Source organism: Hypomesus transpacificus, chromosome 15 (assembly GCF_021917145.1).
Source record: "Hypomesus transpacificus isolate Combined female chromosome 15, fHypTra1, whole genome shotgun sequence".
NCBI classification, from domain to species: Eukaryota; Metazoa; Chordata; class Actinopteri; order Osmeriformes; family Osmeridae; genus Hypomesus; species Hypomesus transpacificus.
In genome coordinates, this window is record NC_061074.1 from 3,229,341 (window position 1) to 3,254,486 (window position 25,146).

The following is a 25,146-nucleotide window of genomic DNA, read 5'->3' on the forward strand; positions in this document are numbered from 1 at the left end:
CCTTAACTTACCCCTTCCCCTCGGCCCTCGAAAGTAAGGGGTAAGGGCTACATAGCCCTAGGAAATGGGACGCCACTTGGTTACAGGTACGTCATCTAGCACGTATCGATATCTCCAAAGCAAGTAGCGTTATGCACTGATATTAAACGAAATTCGCTGCTAATGGAGTTTACTTACAACTGTAGACATGCTAGGCAAAGAAATGCGGGACTGTTGTGCAATTCAGAACTGTAACATTAACGTACCAAACTAGCGATTTTTAGAAACGTTTCAATTAGGAAAATGGTTGCAAATATATATGTTCATGACTGTATATAACACAAAACAAGACTGTCATAATTTTTTTATCAATTAATTAAGCCGATAATATAACATTTATCGGACTCTCTGGAGGATTTGGTCGCCATTGTTGCCGGTCGCGCAGTTTTCACATAGCCCTAGGTTTCAAGTAAGCTCCCGATCTTACTTGGTTTTAAGGGGTGTATACCCCTTAGTCTTAGCCCTTCCCCTAGCTCCAAAAGAGTATTGGGACACCACTTGGACGAGCCTGTGCAACAGTCCCGATGCGCGGCCACGAGAAAATGAACGAATCACTCTTAAGAGGACTCGTTACTCCAGAGTCCTTGTAAGGATTCTTCAAAATGAACGAATCATTCACGAACGATACATCACTAGTCTTCACACACACACAGAGCGGACACCGACAGGTGAAGAGAAGGCGTGAACTCACTGTGTTATAAAGTGTTCTGTTTCGTGACATATACAGCTAGTTAGGAAGAACAAGTAAAAATTGACTTGGTTTCAAAGCTGCAATCTTCAGCTCTGGTGTGGGAACAGTGGCGGAACCAGACTTTTATATATGGGGTGGCCAAGGGGTGTCCACAGACCAAGACTGAAAATTTGTGTGTAAATTATTCATATGATTGCTGATGAGAAATAGAAATTACAATTCACTTAAGCCTGAGTTCTTCAGTGTGGCCTAGTATGGTCCACTAGGGTTGCTTTAATAAAATTCTACATTTACTATGAATAGACTGTGTCTCTACATCTGAATTGCAACTCCTTTCTTTCTTACACACACTGTAGTGTAGGCTACTCAAACTGGAGAGACTTTGGTCACTCTGTTTTCATGAACAGAGTCTGTAAGTCGCTCTGGATAAGAGCGTTTGCTAAATGAATAAATGTATATGAATACACTGTATAATCTGGGTCTAACCAGGTTAGAGGTTAGATCCTTCGTTTACATCAAAACATAACTATAAGTGTATACTAATGAGTCAGATGGCTGAGCGGTGAGGGAGTCGGGCTAGTCATCAGAAGGTTGCCGGATTCGATTCGATTCCCCGCCGTGCCAAATGACGTTGTGTCCTTGGGCAAGGCACTTCACCCTACTTGCCTCGGGGAGAATGTCCCTGTACTTACTGTAAGTCGCTCTGGATAAGAGCGTCTGCTAAATGACTAAATGTAAATGTACTCCCCAGCTGCTTCAAGAGGACCACCACCGTCCCTGTGCCCCAAAACACCTAGGTCAACTGCATGAACGACTATTGCCCGATAGCACTGACCTCTGTCATCATGAAGTGCTTCAAGTGGCTAGTCAAAACATTCATTTGCTCATCGCTGCTTCCCACCCTGGACCCTATGTTTGCATACCGGTACAACAGATCTACAGACAATGCCATCACCCTGACTATGCCCACCGCTCTCTCCCACCTGGACAAAGGAATACGTATGTGAAGATGCTGTTCATTGACTACAGCTCAGCAGTCAATACCATAATCCCCTCCAGACTCAGCTCGTAGCTTGTGGACCTTGGACTAAGCACCTCCCTATGCAAATCAAATCAAATCAAATTTATTTGTATAGCCCTTTTTACACGCAAGCATGTCACAGAGGGCTTCACATGCGCCCATAGAACTGCCCCTCAACCAACCTAAACCCTCAAGGAAGACAAGGAAAAACTCCCAGAAAAACTCCCACCGGGAGAAAAAATGGAAGAAACCTTGGGAGGAGCAATTCAGAGAGGGATCCCCTCCTCCAGAGACGGTTGGTAAGAGAGAGGAGCAGAACACAAGCTAAACATAGTCATACAGTGTCAATGGGTTTTGAAACACCAAAATCCATTGTTCGGCTTTATAGACGTTGGATGGGACCGGGAAACTCGCTGTTGGCCATCATGGAGACTGGATTCCGGGTGACGACCTGGTTCAGCGTAGGCAGACCGACGACCAAGCAGGTCCTGACAGCTCAAACCCCCCACACCACAGGGAATGTGTGGGGGGGGGGGACAGAGAGGAGAGCAGGGATTAGAGAATGCCAGGAGCAGCTAACAGTTACAGTCATAATAGAATGAGATCCCCACCGGTCAAGTGTGGACTAGTGCAGCAATTTAACAGAGCAAAAAGGGTATTTGATGCAGCCCCACACACCAAAACAACGACAGCCCCCCTCAGTTGGAACATGAAATCTGTTCCAGGGGAAAGAACTCTAAAGTAGGTTATACTTATACGAATAAGGATGAAAACAACCAGTCCCCCGTTGTCTCCAACTAGTAATAAAAACTGTAACAGTAACAATATACAGCAACGGAACTATAATAATAATACTTACAATATACAGTAACAGGTTTACTTTATTTGTAACATCTAGCTGGGCAATGTGAACATAAGCTATAATTAAAATTTAAAAGTTACATGTGATACACACATAGGCAAGCACACACCCCAGGTTTACATAGAAAGTACACACATACTTCCCTTTAACAATCATAGAATTGACTAAACAAGAACGTTTTTAATCTAGTTTTAAATGTCGAGACAGTATCAGCTTCCTTAATTGAGATGGGTAATTTGTTCCAAAGAAGAGGTGCTCTATATGAGAACGCCCTACCTCCAGCAGTTTTTTTCTTAACTTTGGGTATTACCAGATAGCCGGCATTTTGAGATCTTAGAGTCCTTGCGGGGCAATAGGGTGCAAGGAGACCGGAGAGGTACAGTGGTGCCAATCCATGCAGAGATTTGTAAGTTAGTAGTAGAACTTTGAAATCAGCTCTGGCTTGGATAGGGAGCCAGTGTAAAGAGATAAGAGTCGATGTTATATGATCAAACTTTCTAGTTTTAGTCAATAGTCTAGCAGCAGCATTTTGCACCCGCTGTAAGTTTTTTAGGTAGGTAATTGGGAGGCCAGAGAACAACACATTGCAGTAGTCCAATCGGGACGTAACAAAAGCATGTATTAGTTTTTCAGCATCATCCTTTGAGAGGAATTTTCGTATTTTGGCAATATTACGTAGATGGAAAAATGCTGTTCTGGTGATTTGCTTAATATGGTACTCAAACAAAAGGTCTGGGTCCATTGTGACTCCCAGATTTTTTACCAGCTGGCTTTGAGATACTTTGACGCCGTCTAAGGTTAGATGGGATAAATTATTTCGGTGTTTTTTCGGACCAAAAATTTGAACCTCGGTTTTATCCGAATTAAGAAGAAGGAAATTTGCAGTCATCCAAGTTTTCAACCCGGAAACACAGGTTTCCATAGCATGTGGAAATTCTCCCGGCTTTATAGACATGTATAGCTGAGTATCATCTGCATAGCAGTGAAAATCTACCCCAAAACTTCTAATTACGTTTCCTAAAGGCAACATATAGAGTGAAAATAACAAGGGGAAAAAGGGGAAAATGCAAGGGGATCTTCAACTTCCTGACGGGGAGGACACAGGTGGTGAGAATAGGTGACCGCACCTTATCCACACTGATCACCAACACAGGCACCCCCCAGGGCTGTGTGCTCAGCCTTCTCCTGCTCTCCTTGCAATGCACAGTTCCAACCTCCTTGTTAAGTTTGCTGCCGACACAACCATTGTGGGCCTCATCTCTGATAGTGACGAATCAGCCTACAGAGAGGAGGTTGATAAACTGACATCATGGTGTCAGGACAATAACTTCTCAACGTCAGCAAGACTAAGGAGATTATTGTGGACTATAGGAGGCGGCAGGAGGAGGAGCATGCTGCTTCAGGTCAGCTGCAAGCAGGTCAGCTGCGTCAGGTTCTTCGGGGTGAACATCAGCAATGATCTCATCTGGTCTACTCACACGGTAGTTAAAGCTGCCCGGAAATGCCTGTTCTTCCTGAGGAGACTGAGGAAGTTTGGCATGGACTCAGTCATCCTCACTAACTTTTACAGATGCACAATAGAGAGCATACTGACTGGTTGCATTACAGTGTGGTATGGGAGATGCACAGACAGGGGCCGCAAGGCCCTACGTAGTGTGGTCAGGTCTGCTGAGTTCATCAGCAGGAAGCTTCCAGCCCTACAGAACACTTACCACACACAATGCTTCAGGAAAGCTGACTGTTACCACCCATCCTTCAGTCTTTTTTCCCTGTTGCCTTCTGGTGGGCAATATTTAAGCATTCGGTCTCGCACACATAGACTGGAGAATAGTTTCTTTCCAAGGGCCATCAGGCTTCTGAATGGACACTAATTCAGTCTCACCACTTTCTCACTAGCCACTTTACACACTGTCACTTTCAGCTACTGGTTGTATTATCAGCAATATTGCACTAATTGTTACCCCACTTGTCTTTAGGTTAGTGTAGGTTTAAACGTTTAGGATAGGTTATTATGTGTATTACATGTTTAGTATAATGTATTGTATATTAATTTGTATATTTAGGAGTTTTTATTTTATTTTGTTATCATAGATGAAATATGATCAGAGTACTTATATGTTATGCCGGGTTGCTTTGCGCTGTCTTGTCCTAAGAATTTCAGGGCCCAGTCTGACCTTGTGTTGTTCTGTGCATCTGACAATAAAAGACTTGAACTGGAACTCAGCTAACAATCAGACTAAATGGTAGAACAATGGTGGTGAAAACCAATCTTCCTGTGGACACATAAAACAACTTAAAATACATGAAATGGTATTTCATTTTAAAACCAGCACATACAACTCATATTCACCTCTTGTTTGTCAGGGACACATAAAAAGGCTCTTTCTTTATAGTGACTTAGGACTCCAGGAAATACTATTGTTCAAACATTGAAAGCAGACACAAGGACAAGCAACTTTAAATGCAAAAACATCGTTTATTATCAAAATAGTAGGATAATCAATACATTATGACTATGTAACAAAATCAATACAGAAACAAACGCTACCTTCAGAGCAAACAATAACAAAGGTATTTTAAATGCAAATAAACCTAGCGCACCTAACCTGAGCAAGTATAGAAGGCTTATCAAACTCGGTGATTGGTTTAGCTTCTCCTTTTGTAAACCCATTCTGCATACTAAAATAGCGACGCCGGCTATATGAAGAAACAATTGCCTGACACATACAAATTCAAATGCCCCATCACCGGTATTTGGCTGCAGTAAGTAAGGGATAATGCCCGACGAGGTGTCCAATATCATCTGATAACGGACGATGCGGAGGCGTGAACCGTCCGATGCGCAGCGGACGAACGGACACATTTACAAACATTAATTTATGTTTTAAGGCGTTTTGCAATAGAAATCTAACGTTTTTCAACGTTAGCCAACTCTGATATTTATAGTCCGCTCAGCTCATAGAACCAACACCGGCTTTCCTTTGGCTGAGCTATTAGACCAAAAGCTAACGTTATGCTAGCAGGATTCAAAGCCAATAACATTGTGTATGGTTGACAAACAGTAAATATAATTTTACAGTATGTTTGACAATAAGATTTGCTAGCTAACCAGCCATGTCACTGTCCCAAAATCAATATCAAGATTTTCACGAACAATATCGGCCATATACTAGTACTAGGGCTACAGTATGGCCGCAGCCTGTGGAGCGAGTTGAATAGCAAATGGATGTGAGATGATTGCATCAAAGTTGACATTTTCTCCAATCAGTGATTATAATTTGACAGTATGTTTAACAACAAGCCACTAGCCAGCTATCAAGCCATGTTATTGTCCCCAAATAAAATCAAGATTTTAAAGAAGAAAATAGTCGGCCATGTGTAGAGTTGCTGCTAGCCGCAGACTGTCTGAAGTAGACTGACTAGCGAGGTGAATCAAATCAAATCAAATTTATTTGTATAGCCCTTTTTACACGCAAGCATGTCACAGAGGGCTTCACATGCGCCCATAGAACTGCCCCTCAACCAACCTAAACCCTCAAGGAAGTAGTGATGTGTCGTTCGTGAACGATTCGTTCATTTTGAACGAATCCTTATAAGGACTCGGGAGTAACGAGTCCTCTCAACGAGTGATTCGTTCATTTCCCGACTCGGTCTTTCTACGAGTCTTTGGATCATTTTTCACGTGACCTGCATAGGCTCTGTAGCTAGAGGAAACGAACGATTCGTTCCTTTCCCGACTCGGTCTTTCTACGAGTCTTTGGATCATTTTTCACGTGACCTGTATAGGCTGTAGCAAGAGGAAACAAACGATTCGTTCCTTTCCCGACTCGGTCTTTCTACGAGTCTTTGGATCATTTTTCACGTGACCTGCATAGGCTCTGTAGCTAGAGGAAACGAATGATTAGTTCCTTCCCCGACTCGGTCTTTCTACGAGTCTTTGGATCCTTTTTTCACGTGACCCGCATTGTATTATTTAGTAGAGGAAACAGTTTCCTTATTCCCTTTCGCGTGGCCGCTGTTTTAGTAAGACGTGAATGAATGATATTCGCTCAAGTCATCATACTGACTGGTTTTGTTATTTTCACTTTACATTTACACTTACAGTTTAGTGCAGTGTAATTGTTTGACGTGATAATTAAATGCTAGTGTGATAATACATGACCAAATCATACAAACTCATGATACATTATTTTAATGCAGGAATTTATTTTTAAATAGTATTTGCTGGTGCACATGTCATGCACTAACCTACAGTGGACGTATAGGGGCTATACGTCCTTTGCAGTGGACGTATAGCCCCCAACCCCCCCCCCCCTGAAATGAACAAATGACTCGAAAAAAGATTCGTTCATTTTACTGAACGAGATTCAAAGAACCGAATCAGTAAAAAGAACCGAACTTCCCATCACTGCAAGGAAGACAAGGAAAAACTCCCAGAAAAACTCCCACCGGGAGAAAAAATGGAAGAAACCTTGGGAGGAGCAATTCAGAGAGGGATCCCCTCCTCCAGAGACGGTTGGTAAGAGAGAGGAGCAGAACACAAGCTAAACATAGTCATACAGTGTCAATGGGTTTTGAAACACCAAAATCCATTGTTCGGCTTTATAGACGTTGGATGGGACCGGGAAACTCGCTGTTGGCCGTCATGGAGACTGGATTCCGGGTGACGACCTGGTTCAGCGTTGGCAGACCGACGACCAAGCAGGTCCTGACAGCTCAAACCCCCCACACCACAGGGAATGTGTGGGGGGGGGACAGAGAGGAGAGCAGGGATTAGAGAATGCCAGGAGCAGCTAACAGTTACAGTCAAAATAGAATGAGATCCCCACCGGTCAAGTGTGGACTAGTGCAGCAATTTAACAGAGCAAAAAGGGTATTTGATGCAGCCCCACACACCAAAACAACGACAGCCCCCCTCAGTTGGAACATGAAATCTGTTCCAGGGGAAAGAACTCTAAAGTAGGTTATACTTATACGAATAAGGATGAAAACAGCCAGTCCCCCGTTGTCTCCAACTAGTAATAAAAACTATAACAGTAACAATATACAGCAACGGAACTATAATAATAATAATACTAACAATATACAGTAACAGGTTTACTTATAAATAGCGAATGGGATGTGAGATGAGCGGTTACGTGACACTGACACACTACATTCAGAAAAGAAACATTTTTCAAATAGGTTAAAATAAATATTGAAATCACTCATTGTTGTAAATACAAGTTAGCTTGTTAAAGTCTTTCACTTATTGTAAATCGAGGCTTTGACTACGTCACTGTTGTTATGGTTACATATTTAAGATATTTTGTACAGGCTCCTGTGTAGCCAGCGGAATAATTTAGAACGGTGAAAAGACAGTTTTTCTGCAATGACGCAGTAGGTGTCCGTTATCACCCTATAATGTACACCCCTGCAGCCAATCAGAATTGAGTATTCACCCAGACCATGGTATAATTAAGCAATAAGCCCCAAGAGGCCGTGGTTTCCGCTGATTTTAGAACAGGTATGGGGAGTTGTTAGGCACGACGCGAAGCGAAGTGCCGAAAACCCCCTTACCTTTTCTAAAACTGTTACTACAAATAGTTGATATGGTTTCATCAATAAAAACAATTAGAAACAAAATAGTTTAATAATAAACCGTCATTCTTCCGCTACTACAAAGTATAGTTCCTACATAAATCGTTGCCACGCAACAGCCAGATGGACATCTTTGTCGTCTTTTTCAATTTGAAATATTCGATGCGCAGTAATATGGAATGTTAAAGAATGTTATGAGGACAACCTGTGCACCCGATACAGAATGAATCAGTAGATTTAATCGAACCAAATCACAAAAAAATCACCCATTTGAATCAATTTGTAGGGCACCTCCTGTCCTACCAGTAGTTTAGAAGGTTGGAATTACTCGATTTGTCTAATGATATGCTAAGCCGTGTGTGTTAATAATGAGCCACCCTGGACCTTAAACAAGCAGAAGGGCAGTAGATTACAATCGCCCGTTTCATATAGTGATCCCAGTCACGAAAAATAATCTAATATTTCGTGACACGTTCACGAAATTAGCACTTTTTTCGTGACTGCCACGTTTTTTCAACCAGTGCATTTCAATGGAGAGAATATTTCGTGACCTCGGCACGTTTTAATTAGCCTACCCAATTCATTTCAATGGAGCAACAATGGTGAAATGTTTTCGTGTTCATTTAAGGTTTTGTTCCAATTTTTAAGCGATAAAAAACGAGTTCATAATATAACTTGCCGTGTTGTTTTTTAAGAAGTAGGCTATAGAATATTTATTCAAATAATACCCAAAGCCTACTACTTTACCACTGATCCGTGCTTTTACGTATACTTTACCACCCGTATTCAACCGATCTTCCTATTTATAACCAAGAAAGGACTTAAGCAATAACCGAGGAAATATAGAAGCTGTCTATGTCATTCATAATGGAACGAGACCTGGACAACGAGAGCACGCGACCTGGCTGGTTGCCCTGGCTACTATCTACCACGCTATTTTAACTTTCAGTGCGACTTCATCCCTTTCCTGGTAAGTAGCATAATCAACCTGCTCGATTTTTCATGTGCAGTGTACGTTGTGATGAAGTTACTAGCCATAATTCCTGTTTTTGCAACAAAACATAGAAGCCCAACTCTATTGCATTTTTTTTTGTTGCAGTATTCATACATATAGTAACATTAAAGATTAGGAGGCATATTGAGGAATAATGTGGTCCTGGTTCTTGGGCCTTTATACCGTATATATCTATGCTTGGGACACCACCGGATAGAAAATCAGGAAATGACGTACTCAAATTAAGAGAGTTTGTGTAACTTCGTGTCTTTATCAGGAAATGACGTTCCCGAAATGAAGAGATTTCGTGTAACTTCGGCTCTTTAAATCGATTGTCAAGAGAGTTTCCATGGCATTCAGAAATATACAACCGCGCAAATCACGGTTAATGGCTGTCAGAGTTTTCCTTGATGCTAGCTAGAGGCTAACGTTGTTAGTTAATGGGTTAGTGGGGTGGTTCAGTTACATGTAGCAACATCTATCTGTATTACATACTTAGACATATCCAATGTTTATCAGTGTTTATTATGACTAGACAGACCATCTTCAAATCTCAAAGCAAAACAGCTATTTACCAACCTGCCTTTCAGGTCCACAACCCTAGCCCTACCTCCTGCTCTGCATCCAGCGCTGGTCCCAGCCTCCTAGCCCTACCTCCTGCTCTGCATCCAGCGTTGGTCCCAGCCTCCTAGCCCTACCTCCTGCTCTGCATCCAGCGCTGGTCCCAGCCTCCTAGCCCTACCTCCTGCTCTGCATCCAGCGCTGGTCCCAGCCTCCTTCCACTAACCCCTGCTCTGCATCCAGCACTGGTCCCAACCTCCTGCTCTGCTTCCAGCGCTGGTCCCAGTCTCCTTCCACTAACCCCTGCTCTGCGTAGCACTGGTCCCAGCCTCCTAGCCCTACCTCCTGCTCTGCATTTAGCACTGGTCCCAGCCTCCTTCCACTAACCCCTGCTCTGCATCCAGCACTGGTCCCAACCTCCTGCTCTGCTTCCAGCGCTGGTCCCAGCCTCCTTCCACTAACCCCTGCTCTGCGTAGCACTGGTCCCAGCCTCCTAGCCCTACCCCCTGCTCTGCATCCAGCGCTGGTCCCAGCCTCCTTCCACTAACCCTTGCTCTGCATCCAGCACTGGTTCCAATCTCCTGCTCTGCATCCAGCGCTGGTCCCAGCCTCCTTCCACTAACCCCTGCTCTGCATCCAATGCTGGTCCCAGCCTCCTACCACTAACCCCTGCTCTGCATCCAATGCTGGTCCCAGCCTCCTACCACTAACCCTTACTGAGGTCCTAGCGCTTTCCAATTATTTCGGTGTTGTAACCGCTAACCACTCTCAAATTAATGACAGTCCATGATGTTTGTGTGATGTGTCCAGAAAGCCCAGTACAGGACTGGTTGCCAGCCACAGTGGTGGCGAGAGAACTTGCCCTTTTCATCCCCCAACAGTGGTAAATCTGTTGATTAAATCAAAATATGCCATTAATAGTTAATATACAGCTAGCTGTCTTTTGTTTTTATGATAGAGACATTGCATTGCAACATCTCTAAAATTCCTTAGGTGAAAACAGTGGAACGTTTACTGCATCAGCAGTGCGAGGGATCATCAACTATTTTTTCCCTTTCCCTTTCTGGTACATAGTCATGATTTATTACAGTGAATAATTGGGGTTAGTTAAACACAATCTTTCAATATCATAACCCTAGTACCAACAGGGGGTCAACAGCGCCACCTAGAATCCCAGATTTTGGGCCAAAAGTCCAAGTTCAGATGTCCATATTTCACACCAGGAACCAAGTAGAACCTTCAGACTGGCATTGTTTTATTCTCCTGATCGAGACCCTTCCAATGATGTATTTGGTGTAGTCGCATGACAACATTTTAATTTTCACCCTGCTTGACTAGACCTTGTGTCGGGCGCACATTTCACAGAGGCATGAAAAGGTCAAATGCATAGAATTAGATTTTGTGTGTATAGTGGCTAAATTCCTTAATGATATATTTTTTTTTACTTACTATTGTTGTTAAGGATTCAACATGGGGCCAAATCTAACTTTTAAGCAAATGTACAATTAAAATACAAGGTTGCAGTCAGACGTGCAGTTTTGGTCCAAAATTAGGGTTAGGGTTTTGAGTTCCCTTTATGGTACATAGTCATGACTTATTACAGTGAATAATTGGGGTTAGTTAAACACAATCTTTCAATATCATAACCCTAGTACCAACAGGGGGTCAACAGCGCCACCTAGAATCCCAGATTTTGGGCCAAAAGTCCAAGTTCAGATGTCCGTATTTCACACCAGGAACCAAGTAGAACCTTCAGACTGGCATTGTTTTAATTTCCTGATCAAGACCCTTCCAATGATGTATTTGGTGTAGTCACATGACAACATTTTAATTTTCACCCTGCTGGACTAGACCTTGTGTCGGGCGCACATTTCACAAAGGCATGAAAAGGTCAAATGCATAGAATTAGATTTTGTGTGTATAGTGGCAAAATTCCTTAATTATATATATTTAACTTACTATTGTTGATGAGGATTCAACCCTTGGACTAAATACAACACCCTGTCTGGGATTTTGTATTTAGACCAATATTGATACTCTTCACATAATGTCGGAACCACTTTCAAAGATTATGTGAAATAATGCTAGGTGAAGGTTACATATAAAGACAGTTAAATGTTGACTTGTTGAGTATTGATCATTTGTGGCTTGTATGTATTTCTTAAATTGTTGACAAAGATGTATAAAATAACGAGTTTAAAAAGAAAACTACATTTCTCAAATCGCTGCCAACAGGTTTGAACGATAATAGGCACCATATTTGTAGTTTGGTTTGTTCACTTTGGTTGTAGCGCAGATTATATAAAGTTATTAAATATGAAATTACTTTAAAAACTTGTTGGAGTAGCCCACTATTAAATACAGTGAACCTTCAATGACTAATGGATCCCCATCATCGTAAAAAAATATTTTGTATTTCTAATAGGCCCTTACCTACATAAATTGTACATTTCTTGCCAAAACAAAAGAGGAATACTGAATGGAAATGAATGACTATCTAAAGTTGATAATAATAAATCTTTACTTTTCAAATGCATTACAAATAACACAAATAAAAGGGTGATGGTTAGGTGGTGGAGGTGAGGGTGGAGCTGTGGAGAAAAAGTAGCTGATCAACAGCTCTGTAGTATCAACATATTAATAAAGATTTGTTATTTAATCAAATTATTATTCAATTATGTATCATTAGTTATTCAATACAATTATTGTTGGTGTCTATTCTTGGGTCTGTCCCGATGAAGGGTCTGTCCATTCGCTGGTACAGACTTTCTCTTTTAATCACAACCCGACCATACTTGCTCTCTTTTTCTCACACACACACACAAACACACACACTGCTTTCTGTTGCTCTTGTTGAAGTGAGCATGTGCAGAGGTGAGAGTCTTGTTGCACTGGGATGCATGCGCCTCCTGATGGTCCTGGGTGACCTTGCCCAACTTGCCAGGGTTGCTGGGCTTCTACATCTGTAATGGTGGATAGGTAGAGGGTGTTTACTTTAGGTTACACAACACAGTCTGTGGGGCAATAGGAACAACAGTATCATTTGTAAGTGCAGTTTGTGCATAGAGTATTATTATGGTGAATTATTTAACATTGGTATAAATTAAATTAAAAACAAGACCATTATGTGAATGCAGTCCCAGCAAAGTGTTAGTGTCATTATATATTAACTGTAGTTATATATAGTTTATTAGTTTACCTCCTGGATTCTGGGAAGGAGTTAGTGGTAGGAGGCTGGGACCAGCGCTGGATGCAGAGCAGGAGGTTGGGCCCAGCACTGGATGCAGAGCAGGGGTTAGTGGAAGGAGGCTGAGACCAGTGCTGGATGCAGAGCAGGGGTTAGTGGAAGGAGGCTGGGACCAGCGCTGGATGCAGAGCAGGAGGTAGGGCTAGGAGGCTGGGACCAGCGCTGGATGCAGAGCAGGAGGTAGGGCTAGGGTTGTGGACCTGAAAGGCAGGTTGATAAATAGCTGTTTTGCTTTGAGATTTGAAGATGGTCTGTCTAGTCATAATAAACACTGATAAACATTGGATATGTCTAAGTATGTAATACAGATAGATGTTGCTACATGTAACTGAACCACCCCACTAACCCATTAACTAACAACGTTAGCCTCTAGCTAGCATCAAGGAAAACTCTGACAGCCATTAACCGCGATTTGCGCGGTTGTATATTTCTGAATGCCATGGAAACTCTCTTGACAATCGATTTAAAGAGCCAAAGTTACACGAAATCTCTTCATTTCGGGAACGTCATTTCCTGATAAAGACACAAAGTTACACGAACTCTCTTAATTTGAGTACGTCATTTCCTGATTTTCTATCCGGTGGTGTCCCAAGCATAGATATATATGGTATAAAGGCCCAAGAACCAGGACCACATTATTCCTCAATATGCCTCCTAATCTTTAATGTTACTATATGTATGAATACTGCAAAAAAAAAATGCAATAGAGTTGGGCAACTATGTTTTGTTGCAAAAACAGGAATTATGGCTAGTAACTTCATCACAACGTACACTGCACATGAAAAATCAAGCAGGTTGATTATGCTACTTACCAGTAAAGGGATGAAGTCGCACTGAAAGTTAAAATAGCGTGGTAGATAGTAGCCAGGGCAACCAGCCAGGTCGCATGCTCTCGTTGTCCAGGTTATGAAGGACATAGACAGCTTCTATATTTCCTCGGTTATTGCTTAAGTCCTTTCTTGGTTATAAATAGGAAGATCGGTTGAATACGGGTGGTAAAGTATACGTAAAAGCACGGATCAGTGGTAAAGTAGTAGGCTTTGGGTATTATTTGAATAAATATTCTATAGCCTACTTCTTAAAAAACAACACGGCAAGTTATATTATGAACTCGTTTTTTATCGCTTAAAAATTGGAACAAAACCTTAAATGAACACGAAAACATTTCACCATTGTTGCTCCATTGAAATGAATTGGGTAGGCTAATTAAAACGTGCCGAGGTCACGAAATATTCTCTCCATTGAAATGCACTGGTTGAAAAAACGTGGCAGTCACGAAAAAAGTGCTAATTTCGTGAACGTGTCACGAAATATTAGATTATTTTTTGTGACTGGGATCACTATATGAAACGGGCGATTGTAATCTACTGCCCTTCTGCTTGTTTAAGGTCCAGGGTGGCTCATTATTAACACACACGGTTTAGCATATCATTAGACAAATCGAGTAATTCCAACCTTCTAAACTACTGGTAGGACAGGAGGTGCCCTACTAATTGATTGAAATGGGTGATTTTTTTGTGATTTGGTTCGATTAAATCTACTGATTCATTCTGTATCGGGTGACCTGTGAGGTTATGCTGGATTTTACAACGGCATGGAATGCGATATAGCCAATCACAATCAAGGATGGGAACAATCAGTTTTAGAAAGGCTGATATATACTTCTGCGTCTCCGTTAACGGACAGACGCACGCACGGAGTCGGACGGAGTCGGACGGACTGGTTGAATTTATACTACTCCGACGGCTCTGCGTGCTGAAAGCAATTCACCGCCAGAACAGTATGAAATACGTATATGGCGCTGAACTGCAATGCTAGCTAGGTTATCGAAAAGTCGGAGCAAATTTACAAATGAGCCGTTTCATCAATAAAATAAGCACATTTTCAGCAACTACACTGCCCATTTCTCGTTACATTTGAATTCAGATGCTGATTTACATGTACTGTTTAGCTGAAATATGAATTGTAAAAACTTACAACAATGGCGATCAAAGGATTAACGTCACTGTGTCCAATCCCGACCGGTTATTAGCTAACATTCTGAGAAAATGCCACTTCAAATATTGATAAAAATGATTGTATCACGTCTTCAGCTGATTTACTGATTTCACGTTAAGCTTTAACTTCCTACCTTTCGAGCTAAATATTGTTAAAAAAATAGAGTTAGCTTATCCTTTACTAGAGCCGGTAGAAAGACGCTGGCGCCGGTAAATTAGCCGTGCGCTACCCTTGTCCAAACCCAACCGCACTTATACTTGTAGTAAACACTCGCTGCTGCTGTTTTTACGGGGATATTAACTTGATCCAGGGTCACCAAACTGACCATAATGCTGTCAATATATCCGGGGACAATAAGATATCACGCTTCAACATCTCAAAACTATGCGATAAAATCTCAATTTGACTGTTTACCACCACCTGCTGGATGTTTTGTTGAACTCTTCTCATGTCAGAGTAGAGAACGTCGCCCGAGCGTCGCCTGAGTGGTCTTTCGGCTTTCTCTCATCAATGTAACTTTCCTAAATTATTTATATATGTAAATGTCCATATATGTTTATGAAATTTGACACGTAGATTGTTTGGTATGCCTAAAATAATATTACTTACACTTTGTTAGCGATTGCAAAAGAAAATGGTGGCAAAAAGACCGGACACTGGGTGTCCAAACCCCGTTCGGGTTTGGACAATAGTAGTTTACAGCGGTCGGGATTGGACACAGTGACGCTAGTTCTCTTGTTGGTCACGGCAACCCCGCCCCCACCACTGACGCAAGTGGTTCTTAATACGGACCAATCACAGCCAAGGGGTATCCGTAAAAAGACGCATGGACAGATGGATAGTCAGGAAAATCAGGAGGCGCTCGCAGAGCTCTGCGAGGGCTCCGCGAGGACACGCAGAGGGCGTTTCTTGACGGAGAGGGAGTTCCCCGTGTGTGTGTGCGTAAAAACGCAGAAGTATAAATCGGCCTTAAGACAAATATGCCTTTGCATCAAGACAAGAGAATATGTAAACACATTTTGGGCCTCTGCACGACACAACTCTAGGCTATCAAACCAGCAAATATACATTTTACAACACTGAAAACATTACTAGAATGTGATGCATAAAATACGAAATTAATACATATCAAACATGACATGAAAACGTGCTTAAAACTATATTTACACACAACATAAATTTCGGAGTCTAATTAAGGTCTGCCAATACAACCCAACACAACCTAGCTGAAATAGCCAGAGTTGATCATAGGCTACTTTAATTTTTTATCTCCGATTGATAGCTAGCTAGCCTACAGTTACCAACCTGAGACCGGTTATAGCTAACTTACCACATAATGGCAGACGCTTGGCGTAGCGGCGTCCATCGTTGCAGACGCTTGGCGTAGCGGCGTCCATCATTGCAGACGCTTGGCAGCGGTGTCCATCGTTGCCAGACGCTTGGTGTAGCGGCGTCCATCGTTGCAGACGCTTGGCGTAGCGGCGTCCATCGTTGCAGACGCTTGGCGTAGCGGCGTCCATCATTGCAGACGGGCTACACGTCACAAGCACTAATGCAACGTTTACAAAGGTAACGTCGCCGCTATCAAAGTTCCCTCACGTACTACGTCGCCGCCATCACTCCCATTGGGAACCAATGATAAAAAGACTGAGACGACACGCACCGTGTGGGCAATGCTAGTATACAGTGCATGCTGTTTGTGTGTGAGGGCACTTGTCACCCCCCATACAGCGGAGGCACTGACACGTACCACTCGCTCCACTGGCACATACCACTAGCTACAGGACAGTACAGTTTCGGTTCTAACTGCTACTGAGAAAGACAGAAACAGAAAGACAGGCAGAGCCTGTAGAGGGCGTAATACAGGTAGACACAGGTAGGTGGACACAGGTATACACAGATACGTCCTGACAAATTATGAAATAGGCAGTAAGGCAAGGATATGGTGAGGTAATAAGGATGTCGATATGGTTTCCAGAAAATGCATGACTTCAGCTGCAAGTAAGAAAATATAAAAAAATACAATACAATAAATGTCATACAGCAAGCTATGAGATGCAAAAAGGACCACGCCAGCAAAGATAAACATTGGTCTGAGTCCAATGAATGTGCACCGGTTCATGACCTTGCATGACATAAAGTTAGTGACATAAAGATAGGTTAATACACAGAGTATTAGCCTATCTTTACAGTTTACAAAGTCAATCAATTTATATTGGTGATGCAAAGCACCTGTCAGGCCGGGGTTTTCAGGCACACATGCAGATAGCGGATCAGGTGTAAAAAATTATTTATTCAAAGGTTAACAAAAGGGGTACTCCACGGGAGGAAGGTTCAGTCCAACAAAAAGTAATCCATAAACAAAGGTAAATTCCAAAACGAAATAGGTATCCCCTTCTGGGTAGAGTCACACAACTTAAGACATAAACGGAAGGCGTACTTACAACAAACAAACTTCATGACAGAGTGAAGAGGGAAAGACACCCAGTGCTTAAATAGGAAGTATTGATCACCGCAGGTGTGGAGCCCAGTGTAGAAGAAGGTTGGTGCTAGGTGCTCTAGGGTGAGTGTCGCCCTCTAGAGGGCTGGCGCCCGTGCGCGGATGTGACAGCACCGGGCAATGTACGTCAAACATAATAACATTTAACTAACCTAAAAACTATTTTAAAAAACTGTATAGTAGGATAGTATCTTAAATATATGTTCACCTCATCGATAATAGTGTAACAACCACGACTATGGTCGTATGAATGAGTCAAGGCGACTTGGATGTCCACAGTTCTACTTGTTTATTTACCCGACTGGGCTGTTGTTTCGGCCACAACCCACGCCGCTAAACCATCACACTAGCAACGAACAGTAACAGAAACTCGTACACGTCTTTCCACTTCTCGGGTCAGAACACAGAGAGAGATACAAAAACAGTCGCTCTATTTATAACATCCCAACCCCGTGAGATTTATGGAACGCCGAATTAGTCAAAATTAAATAAATAAATAAATAGGTAAATAAATAGATAAATACATACATAAATAAATATGGCTATGGAATAAATTATGAAATTAAAAAAAGATTGCAATAAATATATAAATATAGCATTATATAATTACATAGCTGAATCCATTTACCGACACCAATAAATAAATACATTTTTTTATTTCAAAATGACGTTTTTGTAAAGACAACATTTATTTATTTCATGGGACTTTTATTTCCTAATACCATACGTAATTATTTTTTTGAGATCTCACATGCAAACGAGAGGGGCGTGGTTATCGTCAGACCAACGCAGCAGATAGCTGTGCTACCTGTATGGGGGTGACAGTGGAATCGCACTGCCGAAAAGCATGGCTTGTCAGGATATATTATTTTGGCACAGATAGTAGATTTTGTAGAGGTACTTGGGCGGATAAGTGCTCTACAGAACATAGATATTGAAGTCTTAAATAGTTTGAGACTTATCGAGCACTGTTCGTGTGCAAGATGAACAGGTAGTGGGGGTGATAAGTGCCAGGTAATGTTAGCTAACACAGCTAGCAACAAAGGAGACAATCACTGCCACCACCGCTACATCGCTCTACTATTATGTGGATAGATAGGTCGATAAGGCACCTGATTATAACTATCTAGCCTCACCGGCATTATGCCATGTATCACCATTTAGTGAGACGAGACCTGAAGTGAAGCCAGACCATTCCAGACATTACCCATACCTTTGGATTTACAGTAGGCAACTGCTTCAAATTGAAGTCAAGTTTCTGAACGCTTTGTTATTATTGGCAATATAAAGTTGCAACAACCAAGACAAGTCAAGACCAATACCCATTCAACACGGTACACAATAACCAAACCCAGATATTATAATTTACGGAATTATTCAATATTAAATCAAACCACTACCACTTGACTCGTTTTAATGACCATTCAGTGACAAAACGGGTTTGGCTGTTAAGGTATGTGCCAATACAGCACAACACTGCTAGCTCTACAGTAGCTAGTGATGAAGAAAATTATGTCACCCTGCTGAAATGATGGAGATGGGTTACACTTATGGAACTATCTAATTGAAAAGTGAATGTCTCAGTTATTCCTTATATTATACTCTAAGTTGTATTATGGGAAATTTGATTCTAAGCTGTGACTGAGGAAAAACAATAGAAGTGCGAGACATTGGTTTTAGCAAAGGAGGACGGGGAAGTACCACTCAAAGGAATGCAGAGGCCTAGCCGTAAATTAGAACGTACATTTATGGCCGAGCTTCAGGAACTCTTGCAAATCAAGTCTGAAGCTGTCACCCAGGTCAGGCCTAGGTCTGTGTCTAGGGGTTTCCTATGTTTATAAAGCACGAGCATCCCATACCAACTAGAAGAAAGTCTAAGATGTGTGCACCCAACACGAGCCTGGACATGGTCAGATTTATGTAAGGACAGAGATGCCAACGTGACCCAGCTTCTGTAATCAGAAACCCTAGTATAGGGGCCAATTGGGTGACAAAGCGTAGAAATGGTCATCAACAGAAAGGTACCAATAATGTGAGGATGCATAATGTATCTGTAACCAACTGTATTGTACCAATAGCAAAAAATGACACAAATAATAGGCAGAAAATACAGTATAAAAGGGACTGTCCGGAGAGAAACGGACAGTCTGCTCTTCGGAGCTCACTCACTTTTTTACCCTGTGTTGGAATAAACCTTTGCATCAGACTCTGAGTTCCAGTGCGTCTGTTTTGGACTTAGTTTATTTTTCATCTGTTGGGACTTATTTTCAAGTGAATAATTTTCACTTGTTGGGACTTAGCCTGATTTTTGACGGGTCAACACTTAGAATAATTTTCAACCTTTGGACTTTGTTTATTTTTTACTTGTACGGACTTCGGATTTTCTTCACTTCGAGACTCTGATTTATTTTCACTATACACGGGAACTGGAAAAATTATTTACGACATTTGGCGAGCCAGCCAGGAGTTTGATGAGACCAGCCTAGGGTCAAAGGTAACTTCAGCGCAACCTTATAGCTATCAAAGATCAAGTCCCCACACGTAGGCTATTAGGTCACCGCCATCACTCCCATTGGGATCCAATAATAAAAAGGCAGAGACGACACAGACATTATGGGCAAAGCTTGTCTACATTGTATGCTTTTCGGCAGTGCGATGCCACTGTCACCCCCATACAGGTAGCATTGCCATCTGCTGCGTTGGTCTGACGATAACCACGCCCCTCTTGTTTGCATGTGAGATCTGAAATAAATACAGCACAGAAATAAATGTGGTGTGGAAATAAATGTGGTGTGGAAATGCATGTGGAAATAAATGTGGTGCGTAAAAGTCTCAAAAAATAAATGAATGTGGCATTAGGAAATAAAAGTCCCATAAAACAAATAAATGTTATCTTTACAAAAACGTCATTTTGAAATAAAAACATTTATTTATTTATTGATGTCGGTAAGTGGATTCAGCTATACAATTATATAATGTTATATTTATTGCAATCTTTTGTTTATTTCAGAGTTTATTTCACAGCCGTATTTATTTATGTATGTATTTATCTATTCATTTACCTATTTATTTATTTATTTATTTAATTTTGACTAACTCGGCGTTCCATAGAGATTACCCAACATCCCCTCAACCTTACTGTCTCCCCTGAACTCTGAATGCATGAAACAATAACTATAACACAGGGTCGTTACAATAGCTTACCTTTTTAAGAACGAGAGAGCGGAGGTTTGGTTGACAATAAGTAGTTCCAGCCAAATATTGAGGGTAAAAATGTTCAGCGACTTGTGTGTGATAATACATTTACAATAATGTTGGATAATTTATAGGTTTTGCTTTCAGTGCATTTGACATGCTTGCTTCCAATGCGCTTAAAATTGTGATTAAAATAAAATTATATTCCTCCCCCGCCTGAATTTTTTTTCTTCATATTTTGATTTACAAGTAGCCTACCGTTTAGCTAAAATATGAATTGTAAAAACTTAGAGCAATGGCGGTTAAAGGATTCTGTTCAACTCTGTTCAGCTCTCTTGAAAAATTACCGTTATGTGACGTATTTCAAGGTATCTTATTACATTTACATTTATTCATTTAGCAGACGCTTTTATCCAAGTCTACTTAAATTGTTAACAGTTATGGCGTCGGAAATTGTTCTTCAACATTGTCAAATGAAATGCATCAAACAGTAGCATAGCATTAAGAATACATTTATTTTGTATATTACATAGAGGTCCGTGTACGTGACTTTAATTCCTTATATCATTATAACGGAACACACATGAATACGAACAACGTTTGTGAGTCCGTTTTTTGCAAAAACGGAAAAACGGATTTTGACGTGTTATTTGGTTTTCTCGTTTTTTAAACACAAACCATAAAAAAACGTTATATTTGAATTTTTCTCACGTCGGTGGAGGTAAGTGTGAAATGCCTGTCATTGGCCGAATGTGTCGTCAGCACTACCTGTTCCTTCAAAGTAAAAGTTTCCCCCATCTAAGTCGATTAGCCTAATATGGGTTATCTATCAGTTACATTTGAGGGTATTCACGTTTATAAACTTGCCAATGAATCTTTATTGACTTGGGAGTTCGCCGTTCCAACTTCTCTCAATGCATCTACTTTTTTAGGGCCTACTGAAATCTACAGGCTAAATAAACTAATGTCCAAATGCTGTAGGCTTAGTCGTGTTTTTCCATTTATATTTGTATTAGTAATATTATAAGATCACATCAATCAATTTTATTGGCCCCTTAGTGTGGTGGTGTTGCTGTAAATTGTTAGCTAACTGATAGTGCTTATAGATTCAACATTCCATTGAACTTCTTTCACACAACTGTAAAAATATATACATCATGGCAATTCTAAATGTGCAGAGGAAAATGGAATGTGCAACTGAAATGCAGGGATAGCAGCATGTGAGGTTTTTATGCACTGATGATCCTGTGCACCCTGCTCAGACACAGTTTATGCATGCCGCTAGGCGCTTGACCTAGAGGCGGCAGGAGGAGGAGCATGCACCCCTACTCATCAATGGATCGGAAGTGGAGAAGGTCAGCTGCTTCAAGTTCCTCGGGGTGAACATCAGCAATGACCTCACCTGGTCTGTTCACACGGACAAGGTGGTCAAAGCGGCCCGTAAGCGCCTCTTCTTCCTGAGGAGACTGAAGAAGTTTGGTATGGACTCAGTCATCCTCACTAACTTTTACAGATGCACTATCGAGAGCATTCTGACTGGTTGTATTACAGTGTGGTATGGGAGCTGCACAGACAGGGACCGCAAGGCCCTACGAAGTGTGGTCCGTTCTGCTGAGTTCATCATCGGCAGGAAGCTCCCAGCCCTACAGGACACCTACCACACACGTTGCCTAAGGATAGCCGGCAGGATTCTAAGAGACTGTTCCCACCCATCCTTCAGTCTCTACCCCGTTGCCTTCTGGCAGGCGTTACCACAGCATCCGGTCGCGCACACGCATACTGGACAACAGTTTCTACCCAAGGGCCATCAGGCTTCTGAATGGACAATGATATGGACATTGATTTACTGCACACTAGTCACTTATACTCTGTCACTTTCAGCTACTGGTTGCACTATCAGTAACATTGCACTTCTGTACCTCACTGTACCTCGCCACCAGGCTCCTGTATGGTCATTGACTTAGTCACTGATCTGCAAATTTGCACTATTGTACTGTACTCCACTTAGGTTAAAATAGGTTATAGGGTTGAAACAGGTTTTATGTGCATTTAGGGTTAGTATAGTGTACTATTTATTGTTATCTGTAATTTAGGAAGTTTTAGTATTAGGGTTAGTATAGTCGATTATTTATTGCTATCTGTATATTTAGGAAGTTTCACTTATTTAAGCCTAGCATAGACGTAAATTATGTTACGTGTACTTATATGTTATGCCAGGTGCTTGCGTTGTCTTGTCTTAAGAATTTCAGTGCCTACTCATCCAGTTAGGTTTCTGTTTTATGTCCAGTCTTTGGCTGTGTCTACTACCGCGCACTTTACAAAGTACACTGCAATACAGTGCACTGCAAAACAGTGCACTTACATATTCAGTGCACTCCGTTGCTGAAAAGTGCTGTCTCAAATGGAACACTTACGTTAAACATATGGTGGAAGTGACAGACGCAAATCTGCTCGCGACACCCGCAAAATTCAGTGCACTGAATTCTGCAGGTTTTGTGAGTGAAGCGCCCTAAGCACTGAAAGTCAGTGCTCGAAATGCATAAGTGCGTGGTAGTAGACACAGCTTTTGTCTTGTCATTGCTGCTACTACTACCTGTCGTGTGAGTACCCTTCTGTGTCCCTGGCGTTCTGAAAAAAAACCTTTGTTTACAGTATGGCTGCGTTCTCTTGTGTATTTGGGTCTTACCCCTCCTCACACCCTTACAGAATGACAAGACCCACAAAAGACCCAGTGGAGAGTTCTCCGAACCCTTTCATAGGGACCTGCCGAAGCCTGCAGTGGAAGGCCTACCCCTACTGGACTATTCCCCTGCCCGGCCTTGTGGGACGTCCGGAGACGTCCTTTGAGAGGGGGGTACTGTCACGGCCACAGCCAAGCCCCCCCGGTTTCAGTTTTTACCTTGCCCTAGTGTTCCCTGTCTCGTTCAGTTCTCGTTAGTTTCATTGTGTCCACCTGTGTCTTGTTTGTATGTATTTAGGTTTCTGTTTTGTGTCCAGTCTTTGTCTTGTCATTGCTACTACTACCTGTAGTGTGAGTGTCCTTCTGTGTCCCTGGCGTTTTCAGAAATAAACTCTGTTTACAGTATGGCTGCGTACTCTTGTGCATTTAGTTCCTACCCCTCTTCACACCCTGACACCAATGTTATGTATTAAATGTGCATTATACCATGGTCTGGGTGAATACTCAATTCTGATTGGCTGCAGGGGTGTCCATTATCGGGTGATAACGGACACCTACTGCGTCATTGCAGCACAACCAGAGCCTGTTTAAGGAGAGCCTGCCCACTCCCTATTAATCCCCATTGTACCGAATTTTGTTGCAGTTCCACCAGAGTTCCACTCGGAGTGATCGCGGTCGAGTGCATGCTGAATGGGAGTCTATGGAGCTAAACGGCTATATTTGCCTCTTTTGCCTGATTGCTGTTGATAAATCTCAGATTTGATTATAGTTTTTGTATGTTCAACATGGATTACAGGTCAAAAGTTGAATGAACGAGTACTTATGTCCTTTCTATTTCTTACAGGGTAAGTCGTTGTTGCCCATAACACGCTAGCATTCTGCTAACGAATGTTGATTGGTTAGTGAAGGACTGACTACGACCAAAGATCCCGCTTGATGGCATCCGAAGCAGAACCAGAATGTCAGAGCATTAGCAACATAAGCAACAACATTAGCAAGCCAAAACTCTTTCTAGCATGTGTATTGACAGGGAGAGCCTAACCTGTCAGCTGTGTTGTCGATGCCTCGAGAGTAAAGTGGAAGTAACCAGAGCTTGCCGTCAAGCAGTAGCTCTGGTTGTACGATGTGTATGACGTCAATGCCATTTCAAAGGCTTTTTAGAAGAGAAAAGTGACTTAAAAAAAATCTAACACCCAGTGGTGTGTCTTTTTTTTGCCTCCCCTTTCGATTTCAGAATTCAAATTACTAGACAAAAAATTAAATCCTGAGAAAAGTGGATTTTGAGGGGTATAGCTCCATAGACCTCCATTCATTCTGCACTCGACCGTTAGCACCCTCATATGGAACTTGAGTGGAACTGCAACCAGTTCAGAACCCGGAAGTTTCCCGAGAGTGGGAGTTATTAGACATTCTCTTTATTAGACATTCTCCGGCACAACTGTCTTTTCACCGTTCTAAATGATTCCGCTGGCTACACAGAAGCCTGTACAAAATATCTGAAATAAGTAACCATAACAGTGACTGAGTCAAAGCCTCCATTTACAATTTTGAAAGACTTAACAAGGAAATTTGAATTTACAACAATGAGTGACTTCAATATTTATTTTAACCTATTTGAAAAATGTTTATTTTCTGAATGTAATGTGTCAGTGTCACGTAATCGCCCATCTCACATCCCATTCGCTATTCACCTCGCTAGTCAATCTACTTCAGACAGGCTGCGGCCAACTCTACACATGGCTGATTAGTTTTTACTTAAAAATCTTGATTTTATTTGC